General features: G+C 42.6%; 1 protein-coding gene across 7 annotated transcripts in view; it reads left to right on the top strand.

Moving 5' to 3' along the window:
* The first annotated feature begins 6823 nt into the window (after positions 1 to 6823).
* LOC132830900 (zinc finger protein 652-like) overlaps positions 6824 to 15484 on the top strand; it is a 73108-nt gene continuing 64447 nt past the window's right edge. For 2 of the 7 annotated variants that reach the window (XM_060848833.1, XM_060848837.1), the window contains exons 1-2: positions 8159 to 8333; positions 8739 to 8852. The gene's annotated coding sequence lies outside the window, so the exon portion shown is untranslated. Of the gene's footprint in view, positions 6861 to 8158; positions 8334 to 8435; positions 8853 to 15484 lie in introns of those variants that run through there. The other 5 variants (XM_060848835.1, XM_060848839.1, XM_060848838.1 and 2 more) reach the window with 5 other exon arrangements.

The raw sequence follows: 15484 nt of genomic DNA, 5'->3' as shown, positions 1-15484 counted from the left end.
AATATAGGTCAGCTTACCATTTTCTTCATCAACTGATGTGTCCTATAACTTATATAGCCTTTTCACTATTTGAATGGATGAAATTCTTGAAGCATGTCTGTCACTTATTCTTCAGTCAGAAACTGATATTATACCTTCATAGAATTTTTAGTTTAAAGAATATTAAGCCTAATGAATTTTCACAGTTTCCAGCTGATCAAAATAAAATTGTTCTACAATGAGATTTATACTAACGAATGGGACCTTACCGCACTTGTAATATAATCAGTTCTTATTTGATTGATTCGGTTTGTGCATTAATTGTTGCACCATTACTTTGATAGGGAGATCTGTTTTGGTTTCATTTGGTCCAGGTGGTGTTTGTGAAAGTTTGTTTTGAAGATTAGGTTGTTTTTGTAAGTTGTCTGCTCGTTTTTTTTCCCCTGTTTTGTTGACATTCCAAAATGCTTAAGGGCATTTGGGGCAAGAAAATTGCTGTGGTTACAGCTGTGTGCTTGCTAATGGTGAGAGTGAGCAGGGAGCTGTTTTCCCTTTCTCTTTAATTTGTCAATGCCTTCCAAGAAAATTGAGCTGATTTTTTTTCCCATGGGGAGTAAGGTCCTCCATCACAGGTTTGCAGGTGGGAGGGTCTGTACAATTTCCAGATGGTCTTCTTGCCACCCTCACACCAACCTCCAGCCTACCAACACTATTGTGTGAGACAGGTAAGGCCTAGAGCCAATCATTAGCCATTCAAGGGCTACTTCCTACCTGACCTCAATTAAGAGGCTGAGTTCAAGGCAGGAGAAAATCTCAGCAGTTCACTCTGCTCGAGGCTCAGACAGAAAAATGGCCTTGGCATCTCCCGAATGGGTTTTCCTATCCACATCAGGTTCCCCCCCACATCCCACCCTCCTTACTTCCAAGGTCTGCATTGCAGGCATACCCTCTTCATTAAGGCTCCAACATGCCTCTCCGCAGTCCCCTCTCTGCCCTGGGACATAAGAGTGATAGACATGCAGAGTGACAGGCGTGTAGAGAGACTGACACACTTACATGTACTCAGTCTTGGCACCTGGGACATGGAATCTCAAAACTGCTTCTAATCCCAATCCTGGTCACTGCTTTCCATGGCATTGCCACTCACAGTTTAAAGTTCTTCCCAGCAATTCTTCGCCAAAATCTTACACCTGTACATTTAAATAATACGAGCAGTCTTTCTTTATCTACCTAATTTAAATTATTCATAACATCCATCTAAATCATCTTTTCTCCAAGGAGAACAAGCACAGCTTCTTCTAACCTTGTAGCTAACATCTCTCATCCCTTGAACTATTTTGATAAATCTTCCTTTTACCTCACCAGCACACATCCTTGCAGAATGGTCAGACAAGTTGGATAGAGAGGGAATGTTGAAACCTGAGTCTAGAACCAAGAAAAACCGTCTTAAAATTAAGGGTCACTTTGAGGACAGAAATGAAGGGGTTTTTTTTCTGTGAGGGTTGTGGAATTTTGAAGTTCTGCTTTAGAAGATTTCATAGTGTCATTGAAAATCTTTAAGGCAAGTTAGATAGATTCTTGCATCTGCAGTCCTCACTTTTTTCTCTTTACGAAACCAAGGATTCCACATGCTTCACTATTAACTCCCTCAATATGTTCTGCTGACTTCACAAAAGTCTATCTGAGTCCTTCTGTCCCTCTCAACTTGTGTACTCTTTAGAAATATGCCATTAAATCAATATTGACCCCGCTGATCCTTTTCACCCAAAATGCATGCCCTCACACTTCTGCATTAAATTTCATCTGCCCCCACATGTCCATTATGCTAACCTGACCTGTATCCTATCACAGTCAATTAATATAATCCTTGTTCCTTGCCATTCCTCCAAGTTTGGTGGCTTCAGCAAATTTTGAAATTTTACTTTGTATTTCAATAAGCAATTAATTAACTTATGTGTATTTTAAAGGTGTATATCAGGAAACAAAAATCTTCAAAAACTAAAGTGATATTGTCAGTAGTAACATCTTTTCCAGTATTCTATAGCCACAATACAGCTACTGACCCTATGAAGGGGTGTTCTTTTACATTTATTTTCCAGCTGAATAGTGATTCATGCTTATAAGACAAAAATCAATCCCACCTGTCATTCACACTCTGGTTACATTATCAACTGGATCCACTGCTGCAAGTCACGAGGATTATTTTAGCAATAAATCTGTTCCCTCAGCCTCTACCTGCAAGGATGCCAAGAATACCAATATTGTGTGAATAGAAAGTCACAATCCATTTCAACGTAGACAAAAATCACTCTTGCTTCTCAATTAGTGAATCAGTATTCTGGAAGTCCATACCTAGCCCTATTAAGGAAGCATCATGACCACAAAGACAGCAGCAGTTAGGATTTATAATGATGTAGACAAGGACAAGTAGTGGTGGATCATTAATGCAAGCTTCTCTGCAATGCTGTAATCCTCCATGAACTCTGCATTTCTTACAGACTGACTTTTTGTACATACTCAGTTCCATGACCCATCCTTGGTGGCCATACCTTCATTCTTTGAGGCCTTGTTCTCTGCAATTCTCTCTGCAAATATTTCCACTTCTCTGTCATTGTTTAACATATTTCTTCAAGTCCACCTTCGATATTTATCAACGTTTTGGCCACCTTATCTAATGTTTCCTTTGTTGGGTCAATGCTAATTATTGTCAGATTTCCACTCGTGTAAAACATCTTGGTATGCTGACAATGCTAAAGGCACTATGTCAATACAGGTGGTTATTTTTGCTGCATCCACATTCCCTGAACAAATAATTAGAATGTAATTGAACTGAACTTCAAGCACCTCTTTAAACTGAATGAATCTTTCGAAAAAAGAAGAATAAAACGCCTTGATTTCATTCTTAAACTGATCAATACGAAAAAATTATCCATATGACATAAATAAAATGCAGGAGACTGGTAAGAATTCTGTAACTTGCAGAATTGCAGAGGTGCATTCCACATTCACACTACGCTTTTGGTAAAGATAACTTTGCTGTTAGGTTTATTAGTGACTGAATTATATTTTTGTCTTTTTTTCTTGGTTTGCACCATAAGTGAAAGCCCTATCTTTTACCTCCAGCCTATCAAAAGCTTTATCATCTTAACAACCTTTATCAGATCACCATTCAGCCAACTCTTATCTAAAGAAAAGAGCCCCTGTATGTTTGCCTCTCTCGCTAAGTAAATTATCTTTGCTCAGTTACCACCTTTATCAATCTTTTTAAATATGTATCAATGGCTCTATATCCTTCCTATAATATAGACTCAAGAACTGTGCAGTGTTTGAAATTCGGTGATATGTATGCCTAGATTTTGTGTCCATACTGTTTACTAAGCAATGATAAATAGATTTAAAGCGAACTCTCTACATAAAGCACATCAGTCAGTGACACACTTGTGTTTCTTTTTGCAGTCAAATCTAGTCAAAGACAATTGTTTCCATGTTCTCTAATTTCCAAATTTTAGCAGAATTAATATCAAGCAAGGTACCCAACAGGACACAAATAAAACATTACTTTCCTAATGTAGTTAATCCACTCTTGAGCCAACACGAAATAAGTTACCCGTGATAATTTTACATTTATACTGGCTGTCCCTACCACAAACGGGTGTTCAATGTTCATAGTGCGAGAGGTAGGGGATATTAATTTCTCTCAGAGTGATTTCAACCTGATTCTGTGCAAGTTATCTCGAGGATTCTTCGGTAGAGTAAGGAGTGAGGAAGAGGTGAGAGACAAACAAATGATATGGGAAGACAATCTGAGAGAAAAGACAGGCTGTGCTGCTCTCCTTTTGTTTCTCAGGTCAGGTTTTAAGACCATGTGGACACTCAGCCCAATGGTAGACCTGAAACAGAAAGTACATAACTTACAGTGAGAAAACGACAGAATCTTGAAGATAATATTTCACCTGCATAACCTTATTAAATGGAACAGTTTTCTACAGAAATTGACCTAGAATAGAATTTGACAAGCTGAAATGTTGCTTTTGTCCTCCATCACAGAGTCATAGAGATGTACAGCACGGAAACATACCCTTCGGTCCAACTCATCCATGCCCACGAGATATCCTAAAATAATCTAGTCCCATTTGCCAGCACTTGGCCCATACCCCTCTACTCATATGCCATCCAGATGTCTCTTACATGCTGTAATCATACCATTTCCTCTGGCAGCTCATTATCCTCTGTGTGTATAAGTTGCCCCTTAGGTCTCTTTTATATCTTTTCCCTCTCACCATAAAACTATGCCCTCTAGTTCTAGACACTCCACCTCAGGGAAAAGACTTTGTCTATTTATCCAATCCATATCCCTCATGATTTTATGAACCTCTATAAGATCACCCCTCAGCCTCCAACACTCCAGGGATAACTGCTCCAACCTATTCAGCCTCTCCTGGTAACTCAAATCCTTCAACCCTGCAACATCCTTGTAAATCTTTTCTGAACCCTTTCAAGTTTCACAACATTCTTCCAATCGGAAGGAGACCAGAATTGCACGCAATATTCCAAAAGTGGCCTAACCAATATCCTGTAAAGCCGCACCATGACCTCCCAACTCCTATACTCCATGCTCTGACCAATAAAGGAAAGCATACAAAATGCCTCCTTTTCTATCCTATCTACCTGTGACTCCACTTTCAAGGAACCATGAACCTGCACTCCAGGGTCTCTGTTCAGCAACATTCTCCAGGGCCTTACCATTAAGTGTATAAGTCCTGCTAAGATTTGCTTTTCCAAAATGCAGCACCTCGCATTTATCCAAATTAAACTCCATCTGCCACTCCTCGGCCCATTAGCCCATCTGATCAAGATCCCTTAGAGCTCTGAGCTAACCTTCTTTGCTGTCCATTATACCTCCAATTGTGATGTCATTGACAAACTTACTAATTATACCTTCTACATTAGCATCCAAAACATTTATATAAATGATGAAAAGCAGTGGACCCAGCATCGATCCTTGTGGCACACCACTGGTCTCAGGCCTCTAGTCTGAAAAACAACTCTCACTGAGCCAGTTCTGTATCCAAATGACTCATTCTCCCTGTATTCCATGAGATCTAACCTTGCTAATCTCTCTTCCATGAGGAACCTTGTTGAATGCCTTACTGAAGTCCATACAGATCACATCAACCACTCTGCCCTCATCAATCCTCATTGTTACTTCTTCAAAGAACTCAATCAAATTTGTGAGACATGATTTCCAATGCACAAAGCCATGCTGACTATCCTTAATCAGTCCTTGCCTTTCCAAATACATGAATACCCTGTCCTTCAGGATTCCCTCCAACAACTTCCCCACCAGCAATGTCAGGTGCACCGGTCTATAGTTCCCTGGCTTTTCCTTGCCACCTTTCTTAAATAGTGGCACTAAATTAGCCAACCTCCAATCTTCTGACACCTCACCTGTCACTTTCAATGATACAAATATCTCAGCAAGGGGCCCAGGAATCACTTTCCTAGCTTCCCACAGAGTTCTTGAGTAGACCTGATTAGGCCTAGGGATTTATTCACTTTAGTGGGTTTCAAGACATCCAGCACTTCCTCCTCTGTAATATGGACATTTTTCACCATCTATTTCCCCACGTTCTATATCTTTCATGTCCTTCTCCACAGTAAACACTAGTGCAAAATACTCATTTAGCATCTCCCCCATCTCCTGTGATTCCTTGCTGATCTTTGAGGGGTCCTATTCTCTCCCTAGTTATCCTTTTGTCCTTAAAATATTTTGAAACTCCCTTTGGATTCTCCTTAACCCTATTTGCCAAAACTATTTCATGCCTCCTTTCTTCCCTCCTGATTTCCCTCTTAAGAATTCTCTTTATACTCTTCTGAGGATTCACTCGATCTCTGCTGTCAATATATGACATATGCTTACTTCTTTTTCTTAATCAAAACCTCAATTTCTATAGTCAACCAGCATTCCCTACACCTAACAACCTTGCCTTTCACCTTAACAAGAACATATTGTCTCTGGACTCTCGTTATCTCATTTTTGAAGACTTCCTATTTTCCAGCCGTCTCTTTACCTGCGAAGATCTGCCCCCAATCAGCTTTTGAAACTTCTTGCCTAATACTTTCAAAATTAGACTTCTTCCAATTTAGAACTCTAACTGTTAGATCTGGTCTATCCTTTTCCATCATTGTTTCAAAACTAATAGAATTATGGTTGCTGGCTCCAAAGTGTTCCCCCACTGACACCTTAGTCACTTGCCCAGCCTTATTTCCCAAGGGGAGGTCATGTTTTGCACCTTCCCTAGTAGGTACATCCACATACTGAATCAGAAAATTGTCTTGTACACACTTAAGAAATTCCTCTCCATCTAAACCTTTCACACTATCGCAGTCCCAGTCTATGTTTGGAAAGTTAAAATCCCACACCATAACCACCCGATCATTCTTACAGATAACAGAAATCTCCTTACAAATTTGTTTCTCAATTTCCCTCTGTCTATTAGGGGGTCTATAATACAATCCCAAAGAGGGATTGTCTTATTTCTTAGTTCCATCCAAATAACTTCCCTGGGTGTATTCCCAGGAATAACCTCCCCAAGTACAGCAGTAATGCTATCCCTTATCAAAAACTACACTCCCCCTCCTCTCTTACGTCCATGGCCAGTGGGGAAAACACCTACAAGAACCAGTATCTGAGGCTGCAGAACCCATGGAAACTCCGTTTCACTGCTGCCCATCCTACAATGCGTGGTGTATGTATAGCTTATTTATAACGCTATGTAAGCATGATTGCGAGGTCAGCCCACATATGAGTAATGTGAAAATCACTATATCACAAACTCAGGTCACATCTTTGCTTTCTACTGTTAAAGATCCGTTCAAAGGTAAGATACTCGTGCGAGGTAAACTTTTTTTGTGACTTATCAAAGTTTACATTGGGGGATACATAATTCAAGTTCGGTGTAATGCAGTAGTTCCAATTCCATGCTTCAAGAGCGAACTGCAAGAGATTTATTGGTCAGGCTCGCAAGTAACCGATGTGCAGATAACCAGGGCAAGTCTATGGCACTGATTATTAAGCAAGGTTTCCCGGAGTGTGTGCTTCTAAAAAGTAAACCGTGTTGTTAAAAATGCATGTGCCCCTGGATGTCAAAATGCTTACTTGTTTGAAATCCCAAATTTTAAATTCAATGTGCCTTATGCTGTAACATGTCATTTTCTACAGCAGGGTGTTACTTCTACAGACTGGAAACTTGTAAATAAAGGTGCAAGGGACGATTCCTAAAGTACAAAATAGATGTGCTAAAGCGATTACTGTTAACGACACGGCTGTTTTGTTTACTGTTTGAAGTTCTCAACCAGAGTGTTCATCTAAAAGTGATTTTATATTGATGCTTTGAGTCAAAAATAAACAAACGCGTTTTTAGTTTAGATTTTATCGTTGCCCCTTTTGAACAGATTGTAAATTGAATTGTGTGGTACGAAGTCGTACAATTATTTTTAAAGTAAGGCGACATGCTTTCAAAATGGATAACAATTTCACTAGTACCTCGACTAGCAGAGGGGCACTAAATGTAAAGAGCTGGCTGGCTGTTTAAGTAAATCGAAACGTTCAAATTGAACAAACTGGGATGGTTGCCAGATAACTGTGGGAAAAACAGAGACGTTCAGTTTAGATGTACTGTATTAAGTTACAATGGACTCAAATAGAGACCAATGCGTTTATTATTTCGACAATGACACATAACTTGCTGCAATTTACTGTTAAGTACTTGCAGCACTGAGCGCGAGTTTAAAAATACAGTATGAGCACACTTGGAATACAGTTTCTCTGAAAATCGGAGGGCGTGTTTGCAAATATCTTGTCTCCGTGGATTTTGAACCCAATTGGACTCATTTGACGCAATTACAGCATGCAGCAAGAGCTCGCACAGCAAAGCCACATTGTGCCTGTCATAGAGAAAGAACCGAAGTGTTATGGAAAGGGGAATGGTTACTTGCAGCGGTTTTATAAAGTTGCTAACTCAGGTTTTGGATGGCAGTACTAAATGCATTCGGAAGCGGTGACACTGAGAGCGTAGCTGTCAGTGCAATTCAATGTACTCTGCACTGGGGAGACACACACAGAGATCAGGTGTGCGAGTGCACACATCGGTGTGTAGCCAGACCCTGGGACAGTGATTGACAACTTGACAGCTCGGGGGTGAGGCGGGCTACCGCGCAGGCGCAGAACGGCGGTCTCTTTAAATGCCGGTTATGGAGCGTCGTAATTCCCGGAGCCGGATATCTGTAATGTCATGGGTGCGTTCATCCTCCTTCCCTCCCCGCTCCGCCGCCGAATTCCGAGTCGGATCGAGGTGCGTGGCGGGGAGTTTGCTCTTGGGGAGGTTGTGCCTGTGTTGAGGGGAGATTTTTTTTGGGGGGGGGGGGGGGGGAAGGGACGGATCGCGAGCCGGCCCCGCGGCGGTGCCACTATTGGGCAAAGGTGCGCGGGGAGGCAGCCAGTGCGCAGGCGCACGGCGGCCGCCGCCGCTGCTGGTCAATGGAGAGCTCATTATTTGGCAGCGACCCCATTCCCCCTCCCTCCCTACCTTCAGTCACTGGGACAGGCCACGTCGGCCCGGCCTCTCCCCGCGCGCGCGGGGGGGCGCACGGGGGAAAGATCATTCTGGAAGGAAAGTGTTAAACCGCCCCACTAATTGTACCCCCCCCCCACCGCATACGTTCAACCTTTCTCTTCCCACCTCTTTTTTTTTCAACAGTGTAAACACTTCCAGTTTATTATGAATCATTATTTATTATTATTCCGGTGAGAAGGATCCAAGGGGAGGCCAGTGCCTGAGGAAGTGTCTGTGTGGCTGCTGCGGGCCCGGCGGGTGAGTGTGACTGACTGACTGACGGGGCTGAGCCCCTGACTCCTCCATTTGCCCCCCCCTCCCCCCAGGATAGGGACAGGGCGAGGGTTTGGAGACCACCCCCCCCCAACCCTCTCCCCATGACACCTGCGGGCGGGTACCCTCTACCTCCACCCACCCACCCAGAGCGGGTTTTGGGGTGGGGGGGGAAGAAAAAGGGGGTAAACCGACAAGGGGACACAGCCCCTCTTGTTTTGAGGGGGGAGGGATAGTGCTGGATGGGAGGGAAAGGGTAGGGAATTTACACACACACACACCCCGTGGGGTGAGGACAGACACCACAACAGACGTTCTGTCCCCTTCCTGAGGGAGGGAGGGAGTGATATAAAGACAGATCCATGAGGTGAGGTAATGGGGACAGATCCCACCTCCCCCCTCCCCTGAGGTGAGGGGTGGATATGGGGACAGATCCCACACCCCCCCCTCCCCTGAGGTGAGGTGAGGGGTGGATATGGGGACAGATCCCACACCCCCCCCTCCCCTGAGGTGAGGGGTGGATATGGGGACAGATCCCACACCCCCCCTCCCCTGAGGTGAGGGGTGGATATGGGGACAGATCCCCCCCCCCCCCCGAGGTGGCGGGGGAATAGGTGCAGACCCCCCTCCCTGAGCTAGGGGGATATGAGGACAGAACCCCGCCATCTCGGTGGGGTGGGGGATATGAGAACCGACCACCCCCTCCCTGAGGGGGGCGGGATATGGGGGATAGAACCCCTCCTCCCTGAGTAGGGGGATACAGGGACAGAAGCCCCACTTCCCTGAGGTGGTGGGAACAGAACCCCCTCCACAAGGGTGGCGAAATGGTGACAGACTCTTTCCCCATGGGAGTTGTAATGAGGACACACTCCCTTTTGTTTTGAGGGAGGGGAAACGGGGCGGGTGGTGGTGAGTAGGCACCCCCATCTCTTCCCCCCCCCGATATATGCAGAAGTTCGGACACTCCTCAATCAGTGGCTGACCAGATGGAAAGGGGATACAACTGGTGTCAGGACAACTCCCCCACCCCTAGAATCCTGCGATCGGAGAGAAGGGGCAGAACGCCCGTGTGCAGCCACCCCGATTGTGAGCGTGGGGAGAGGGGAGGAACACTACAGGGGTGCTTAATGAGAGGGGAGTCCCAGAGTGGAGCAAAAGATTGGATGAAAGTGACGGAAGCAGACAGCCCCAGAACGGGGCAGATGAAAAGTTTAGGAGGATTTGGGGTAGGGATGGAGGGGTTCTGGGAATGGGTAACAGACACCGCGACAGTGGGCGAATCGGTCAGACACCATCACCGAACTATCCAGCTGGTAATGCTCCACGATCACTTCCTCGAACATACACTAAACCCCACTTCGTGTTCCATGTCAATTTCATTTGACTCCCTTAGGTGCTTGATAACTGGACATTCAAATATATCTTTTATAATCGTATATCTTATACATGAAGGGATTAAATCCTTCTTCAGGAGCATAATAAATATGAGCGCCATAAATGTATCTTGAGTTCTTTCCCCGCTGCACAATTCCACATCAGATGTGGCAGTTTTCCAGAGGGAAAAGCGAGGCTTAGCGAATCATTTCGTGTCGTTTTCGTCTAAATATTAAAAAAATGTATTGATGTCAAAAGCTTTGCGGCTTTCCAAGTCTTGATTTGCAAAGTATACTGGGCAATAGCATTTTACTTTCATTCATAGTTAACGCCCCTGTGCAAATGTCGAGTATATGTTAACACTGTGCTGACTGCAGTACTGTTGAGCAGCCTCATCCACCACCATTACCCCAAAATTTCAGAAGTGTAACTTGTATTTGACATTATGCATCTTTTTATTTTGTTCTACATTGGTGGAATTAATTTTGTGAATTGGTTTAATATAAGCCAAGTTTGAAAGCTGCATGCACGTAGCAGGTTAAAGGAATGCAAGTGGGCGGATTTTTGTGGTCCGTGTACATTCGTCAACTTATATTTATTTCATGAGCTGTGATTTGAAATGTTGTTTAACTCGAGTGATAGTACAGAATAAATGGGGAGAATGTGTTTACCTACTGAAAATATATAAACTCATTTGATAGTGAAATTCATCCGTTGTTTTCATAACGGGAGAACACTGATTATTTATCACTTCCAGTCGTGATATTCACAAGTATAGAACTATACTTTTTTTGATTGTTGCTGCAACTCGGACGGCTGGAAAATATTGTTGCCCCTCTTGTCCTTGTGTTACTGCTGTTTAAATCATGCGTTGTTTATCTGCTGTAGTTGTTGATTTTAAAACAATTCAGTGTTACATCTCTGTGGCAGGTTCACGGGCCAAGTGTTTGCTCAGTCCATTAGTGTTGGTCATGCATCATTTTGGAGATTAACCTCAGGCCTTCATATAGTTCTGTTCTTAGTGACCTGTATTTTTTTTTGAAGAAAAACACAAGCAAAAATAAAGTATCTGTACACTGGATACTGAATACGTTTTGGTCAGCCAGATTGTTTTAATGCAGTTGAAACAGGGTGCAGGTCTGTCGGTATCGCTGCAAGAAAAACAGAGTTAATGTTTTGAGTCCAGTTTGTATTGAGTTCTGAAGAGTTTTACTGGTCTCCAAAGTTAATTCTGTTTCTCCCTCCTCAGATGCTGGCAGAACTGCTGAATTCCAGAATTTTCCATTTTTATTTAGGTTTCCAGCCTCCACAGTATTTTGCTTTTTAGTTTCAACTGCATACTTGGACAGTAGTTTGATATTCTATTATGATTGTACTCTTAAAAATATTAATTGCAGTTGAAAATGCAGGCGAAACATTTAAGGCACTTTATTGATGTTAAGTTTGCTTATTTGAATTTGCTTTGTTTTTAGCAGTTATTTTAGCTTTCAATTTTAAATGAAATGACCACAGACAATTATGACTTTTGGGTAATTCTGACTAAATCTTTGGCACCTGAGGAAAATATCTGTACAGTTCAGGAGAAAGTATTGTAACCCTTGCACTGATGTATATCAGTCCAATGCCATTAATGTTCTTGACTATGTTGGCAATAATTCAAATAATATTTCTATTGCTCATTTTAAATGTAAATGTAATGTCAATGGGAATATTAATGGGCCGCACTTAGTATTATTGAGTGTTTATTCTTCTAAAGATGGATTAACATACACCATTTGAAATGTTTACAATCTGTCATTGCAGAAGAAATGAATAAAAAGTCACTGAAAGCATCTTTTGATTTTAAAAGATTTTCTATTTTTTAAGAAATTTTGCTGGCATTGAGGCTTGAGGCAGAGTTCATTGTCTAGTTTCATTTTTTAAAGGAATGAGTTGCAGACTTTTTTTAAGAAACATGAGAGCTTTGGTGATGCAGGTGCCAGCAAAATGTTTACTCCGTTTTCTTAAATCTCTGATTTGGTGTCCTGGTTAGTTTTGGTATTCTGCTACTGCTTACCATAGTGAGATTGTTTAAATTGATGTCAGTGGAGCAGAGATTCTTTTTGACATTTTCCACTTATATCAAAGAAGTCATAGTGCAGAGAAGTAAGATTTTCTTATCTGACTCCTCACCTTAAGTTTTTGCCCATTTTGAAAAAGGAATGGTGAAATATTCTCCATAATAAAATCAAGAAGTGAATCACTTATATAATTTAGATTAGGCTTGGTATTTATGAACTTTAAACATGAGAAGGTTTGGAAATGTCTGCGTACTAGTGACAGAAACGAACAATGCAGACAGGCTCCTTTGGCCAGGTGATTTAAACACATTTCCAAAGTTGGGAGCAAAGAAAAGCCAATAATTCAGATTGTAATTTTACTCACTGAGCTGGTAGATTTTATTCTCAGACATTTTGTCATCATGCTAGGTAACATTATCAGTGAGCGTCCGTTAAAGCGCTGGTGTTGTGTCTTGCTTTCTATTTGTGTGTCTTGGTATGTTAAGGTGGGTGTTATAATTTCTGGTCCTTTTTTCTCAGAGGTTGGTAAATGGAGTCCAAATCAATGTGATTGTTGATGGAGTTGTGGTTTGAATACCAGGCCTCTAGGAATTCCCATGCGGGTCTTTGTTTAGCCTGTCCTAGGATGGATGTATTGTCGCAGTCGAAGTGGTGTCCTCCTTCGTCTGTGTGTATGGATACTAGTGATAGTTGGTTATGGTTTTTGGTGGCTAGTTGGTGCTCGTGTGTCCTGTTGCCTGCCCAATGTAATGTTTGTGGCAGCCCTTGCAGGATGTTTTGTACATGACATTTTGCTGGTTGTTGATACAGGGTCATAGAACATAGAACATAGAAGGATACAGCGCAGTACAGGCCCTTCGGCCCTCGATGTTGCGCCGACCGAATCCTACCTAACCTATACTAGCCCAATAACTTGCAAATGCCTATCCAATGCCCGCTTAAATGACCATAAAGAAGGAGAGTTCACCACTGATACAGGCAGGGCATTCCATGAACTCACAACCCGCTGTGTGAAGAATCTACCCCTAACATCTGTCCTATACCTACCACCCCTTAATTTAAAGCCATGTCCCCTAGTAACACCTGACTCCATTAGCGGTAAAAGGTTCTTAGTATCTACCCTATCTAAACCCTTAATCATCTTATACACCTCTATCAAATCTCCCCTAAACCTTCTCTTCTCCAATGAGAACAGCCCCAAGTGCCTCAGCCTTTCCTCATAAGATTTTCCTACCATTCCAGGCAACATCCTGGTAAACCTCCTCTGCACTCGTTCTAAAGCTTCCACATCCTTCCTATAGTATGGCGACCAAAACTGCACACAATACTCCAGATGAGGCCTCACCAGAGTCTTATACAACTGCAACATGACCTCAGGACTCCGGAACTCAATTCCTCTGCCAATAAAGCCCAGTACACCATATGCCTTCTTCACAGCACTATTTACCTGGGTGGCAACTTTCAGAGATCTGTGTACATAGACACCAAGATCCCTCTGCTCATCCACACTACCAAGTAGCCTACCATTATCCCAGTAATCCATCATCTTGTTATTCCTACCAAAGTGAACGACTTCGCACTTAGCTACATTGAATTCCATTTGCCACATTTCCGCCCAGCTCTGCAACTTATCTATATCCCGCTGTAACCTACCACTTCCTCACTATCCACAACTCCACCGACTTTTGTGTCATCCGCAAACTTGCTTACCCAGCTTTCAAGTCCTTCCTCTAGATCATTTATAAAGATAACAAAAAGCAATGGTCCCAAAACAGATCCTTGTGGTACACCGCTAGTAACTGCACTCCAAGATGAACATAATCCATCAACTACTACCCTCTGTCTCCTTCCAGCCAGCCAATTCCTAATCCAAACCTCTAATGTATCCTCAATGCCATACCTCCGAAGTTTTAGCATTAGCCTACCATGGGGAACCTTATCGAACGCCTTACTAAAATCCATATACACAACATCTACTGCTTTACCCTCATCCACTTCCTTAGTCACCTTCTCAAAGAACTTTTTAGGTTCATCAGTAGCTTTTTTTTAGTAGGTTTGTGGGCAGCCATGATACCAAGGGGTCGGAGTAGTCTGGTCATTGTTTCAGATATGTCTTTGATATATGGCTATGTGGCTAGAGTCTCTGGGCATGTTGTGCCTTCTTGTTTAGGTTTGTTGTTTGAAGGATTGGCAGACTGCTTATAGAGTACCCGTTGTTCTTGAATACATTGTATAGGTATTTTTCTTCTGCTGCATGTAGTTCCTGGGTGCTACAGTGTGTTGTGGCTCACTTAAATTATGTGATGCAGCTCCATTCGTGGGTATTGGGATGATTGCTCCGATAATTTAGTATCTAGTCTGTGTGTTGCTTTCTTGTAGATGCTGGTCTGCAGTTCTCCTGAAGGAGAACGATGAAACCTGATGGATCCCACATACTGTTTCTACGGATTACCTAAGGTATACAATTCCTGGGCCCCTCAGACCCATTGTCTCTTCCCAACACGCCAACATACAGACTAGCAAAGGAACTTCATTGTAAGCTGAAATACCTAGTAGAAGACTCACTCCACTCCATCCAATCCACCTAAGAATTGCTTAACATCAGTGAAGACACCAAGATAGATGATGATGATGATGATAAAGTCATAGTCTCCTTCTACGTGATGGCCCAATTCGCATCAGCCTGGCCAAAGAAACACGGACCTCACTACTAGTCAAAGTATGCAAAGACTCGAACAAACAGCCCTCCCCTTGATCCAACCCAAGCTCTGGGTCTGCTATGTGGATGACACCTTTGTCGTCATGAAACTGAACAAATTAGAAGAAACCTACAATATCATTAACACCGTCCTTACTGGCATAAATTTCACCAAAGAGGAAGACGACAACAACAGACTCCCCTTCCTAGGTGTCACAGTGGAATGAACTGCAGACCAGCATCTACAGGAAAGCAACACACCAGAGACCAGATACTCAACTATAGGAGCAATCATCACAACACCACAAACAGCTGCATCACGATATTATTTAAACGAGCCACAACACACTGCGGAACTACGAGCAGCAGAAGAAAAATACCTATACAATCCATTCAAAAACAATGAGTACCCGATAAGCATTGGCAGACTGTGCTCAAACAACAAATCTAAAAGACACAACACATCCAGATACACTAGCCACGTT

Source organism: Hemiscyllium ocellatum, chromosome 32 (genome assembly GCF_020745735.1).
Source record: "Hemiscyllium ocellatum isolate sHemOce1 chromosome 32, sHemOce1.pat.X.cur, whole genome shotgun sequence".
In the NCBI taxonomy this organism is placed as follows: Eukaryota; Metazoa; Chordata; class Chondrichthyes; order Orectolobiformes; family Hemiscylliidae; genus Hemiscyllium; species Hemiscyllium ocellatum.
This window is presented reverse-complemented; position numbering and strand designations above follow the sequence as displayed.